Source organism: Polypterus senegalus, chromosome 8 (assembly GCF_016835505.1).
Source record: "Polypterus senegalus isolate Bchr_013 chromosome 8, ASM1683550v1, whole genome shotgun sequence".
NCBI lineage: Eukaryota > Metazoa > Chordata > Cladistia > Polypteriformes > Polypteridae > Polypterus > Polypterus senegalus.
In genome coordinates, this window is record NC_053161.1 from 12,597,413 (window position 1) to 12,601,717 (window position 4,305).

A 4,305-nucleotide genomic window follows, 5' to 3' on the forward strand; every position below is an offset into this window, starting at 1 on the left:
GGTTATCCTTTGCTTTGCGATTTGTTGCAGTTGAGATATAAAGGATAAGTTAAGAATGAATAAAAATATATATATTGTTCCATTGAAACAAGAAACCACACTAAGTAAGCAGTATTACACAACTTTTTTTGTGTAAACCTTTGAATATAAGCATACCTTGGGATATACCAACTGCTTATAGTAGTTATTTGAAACTGTACTCCAGATAAACTTGACACTGATACCCTTTGTACAAGTCAAGTGTAAACCATGTCCTAAAATACTGATATTTTGCCCTGGATTATAATGAAGTGACTGGGGAAACAGAAAAAACAGGGAACTAAGCTAAGTAAATATACGTTTTACATGAAGTATAAATGCCAACAAAAACAAATTTAACAAATTAGAATGTACTTTTTGGGTAAATGTAGTAGTAATAGTAATTAGTAGTAATGTATAGCACATTGAAAAATTAGACAGTAAACTTGTTGAAAAGGGAAATCTAAATGATGTAAAAAGGTAAAGTAGACGAAAGGTAAAATGTAGATGTGCAAAAAGAAATGTACACAGTACAATAAAAAACCATGAACTTGTGTATTTCAGAATTTAAATGTAATAAACCTACACAATAAGGGAAATTCTACCTAAATAGTGTATTCCAATCACAACTAGAAAAAGATAAATGGGGCAAAACTAAATTAATATATAAAACAATATTAAGAGTATAATTGGCTGAAAAGATTGTAAAATAGCATATTCCATAAATAAAGATTATTTTATCAGCATTTTTTTTAGAAATTGTTCTTTATTGTTATTTAAAAATAATGTAATTGCAGTTTTCCCTTTTTATTTTAATTATCTTAGCTCCCTGTTTATTCTGTTTCCCCATTTGCTATAGATGTAAATAGGTCAGTTGCAGTGTACCTGAGAGAGTACCATACCAGCTGAATCTCCAGACCAGACTACATAGTACATACAGTACTAAGAGAAGACCATCCTTAAGTCTAAATGCTGTTGCAGTGAACAGCGGAACATGATCAGTAACTGGTTCATCTAATTTGCAGTAGTTGTTTTCTGTTTCCCCTTGGCTTGCTTATCTGGCTGTCTGATTGCCCCTTAATGGCAGTATGCCAACAGTTAGAACAAACTAGACAAGAACAGGGCATTCAACCCAATAAAGCTTGGCAGTCCTATCCACTTAATACTTCTAATAAAACATCAAGCCCCTAAAGTCTTGCTGTCTATGGCGCTACTTGGTAGCTTATTCCAATTGTCTTTGGGTCTCTGTGTAAAGAAATACTTCATGTTTTTTGCAAAATTTACCGTTAAGTTTCCAACTGTGTCCCAATGTTCTTGATGAGCTCATTTTAAAATAAGTCTTTCGATCCATAATAATGTCTTGTCCTCTGTCAATTATACATTCCTCTCAATTTAAAGGAACAGGACACAGGGAATGGCATGGGGGAATACATCCTCATGTAAACTTAATAAAAATAATGGCAATCATTAAGCTGCTTTAGATTAAAACTAGCGTCACTGTCATCATTGTAAATATTATTCAAATTGAACATCTAAAAAAGAACATGGATTCTATGTAAAGCATATAGAAAGTAATGACAATGAAATGTAAACATTTGTAAAATCGTATGTGAAGCATAATTGTGGATGATGATTTACCATCAGGATGACCTGGGTATGCGTGAAAAAGGGTAATGCAGGTGTTGTATTGGATTTATCACCCCTTCTTCACATATGTGTGCATCACTCAATCTGATAGGTATTTATCTTTCTTAAGGTAAAGATGTAAGTGCTATGGATTACTTCTGTCATACAGTTAGTAGAGCCTATAGCAACTGTCAGATCACATTTATTTTTATTTTGAGTGTTACCGCATTGACTTTTATGCAATATTATTCTACTCTAGTTACAACAGGATTTGAAGATGTTAATATCACCCAGGCCAAAATTTCTTCCCCCAAAGACTGGAAGGTCAGAATCACTTCAGATTTTGTTTCACCGACTGACATGTAGATTATGTCCAAGACATTTCACTCCTACCTAGAAATATTGCAACACAGCTACTTTTAACTTCTAACAAGAAATTTCTAATATCTTGTCCTCTCTCAACAGCCCAAGCATTTTTCTGTTTCAACGGTACTTTGTGCTCTTCCATGTAAAATACACATAACAATTACTTGTACATTATCTAATGTACGATTGACAACTCCCCTGGCTCGTTTTACTTTTATATGTGACATTTATAAGAGTGTAAAAAATATATGTGCAAGACACCCTGAAGCCTGTGTGGGTCTTAATCTGGCAATGCTATAACTCATTTTCTTAATTACTTAGATATTACAGAAGAGTTAATACTTGTCATTCATTATGTACTTCCTAATAACCAGATTAAACCAGTCACTAAAGTGTATAAATTTGCCTACTTGGGAGGCTGTACGATATTTGCAAAAAATTCCTCATCACAGCACAAACTTCACAGTAGAGCATAAGCACTATTAATATATAATGTGAGAGATCTCAGATCTTGAACATTTGCAATACCTACATGATACTCCATAGGAATACAGTATGGAGGATAGTAGCAGCATCTTTTAATGTGCACTGTCCAAAATGGAGGCCGACTCTTTTTACTGAACATTAATAGTTAAATGTATGTTTCATATTTTTCTGTTTCTTGTATTATGCGATAGAAATCTTGCATTGTTGCATTCATTTAAATATTTGATTTCACACTCACACTATACTTCAGTCCAAATACAAGTATAAATTACCGTTTCAATATTTTAAATGACATATTTGTGATTTTTCATGTCCATAACTGTCTGAAGCGTGCAGATTATTACCTACCATATTAAATCATTTAAATCTGCTCATAAGGTGGTCTGTGTAGGCACACAACTTTGTTCCCCATCTTCTACTTCAAAAAGAACACTGCAATTGCACTTAGTATTGATCTGCTGTCAGTCCACAGCTCTGAGGTACACTGCAACACACAGCAACTGACCCACTAGGTTTCATTTAGTTATTGATGGTTGTCTGAAAACAATTCATCATAATTCAATCTGCAGCATTTTCGTAAATGTGTTAAAAACATGTCAAGCTGTTAGTTCCCTTCAGTAGGTAATTACCATGATTTTGCTTTGTTTTTAAAAGCTGTATGTTAGTGCTTATACAACAACTATAAACAAGATTTTAATTATTAAAATGAGCTTTGCATAGAAACCTTTAATGTTTGCTAAGGCAAAGAATGTGAAGCAAAAAAATGTACTGTTGAATTTTTGTCTGGTTTGTATACTTGAAAAGGTTACAGTTAAATTCGGTGCTGTTACTTGACAAATACATCTCTATTTAATAGCCATTTTATTGTGATTGACATTACAATAATGTTACGAGTAATGTTACAAAAAAAAACATTCTGCCTAAGTTTAGCAGCAGTTGGTAAGGTGCATACTTAAGATTTATGTTTAAATTTGAATCAACTGTGCTCAGTTATCTGACATGTTTGTGCTACAACACTTTATTTTGAAATAAGTGCATCTCAGATAAACTGACCATAACTAGTTTTATTTGCCATTTCTGGAAAGCATTTTTTTTCACTGTTGTTAAAAGAATTATTGGTAAACCACTTGTGCTTATTGACCCAGGGCAATTCAGACTATATGATTAGACCAAAGGGAGAAAAGTGATGAGCCAAGCTCATTGTCATTGGCTTGAATTGTGGCCCAAATAGACAAATGGGTTTTGCATCTATAAAAACGATTTTAATCAACTTGTTTATCCATCTGTTTGCTAACCCTTGTCCAGTTAATATTTCTGCATTTCTAGACGAAAAAAGGGAGAACTGATTTTTTTTTTTTTAGTACTGTGTATTATTGGGGGGGGGGTTAACAATCCAAATTCCAGGGACAAATATGCAATAACGTTGTATTGAAAATAAATATTTAAAAATTTTATAAAGAGTTAACTAATTAAAAAGCTAATATTTTAGGATTAAAGTTTTTAAACATTGCATAACTTTTTATATAAAAACACTATTGCGACTAAATATTGTTAAATCAGTGCTTCACAAATAAAGCACAAATATTGTGTTAAATATTTTCTATGTCAGTTAAAAGCAAATATAAAAAAATTACATTTCTGTATTCTCTGTAGGTTATTAAACGACTGTGGTTAAGAATTTTTTGACACTTTTTTAATAAAGAAATTGTGGTTTCTCAAAAGGTAAAGTAAATGTGATGTGAAGTACTTTTTTCATTTATTGTGATGTGGATAGCTGCCTCTATCATCTGAAAGGAGGATTCTTTGGTA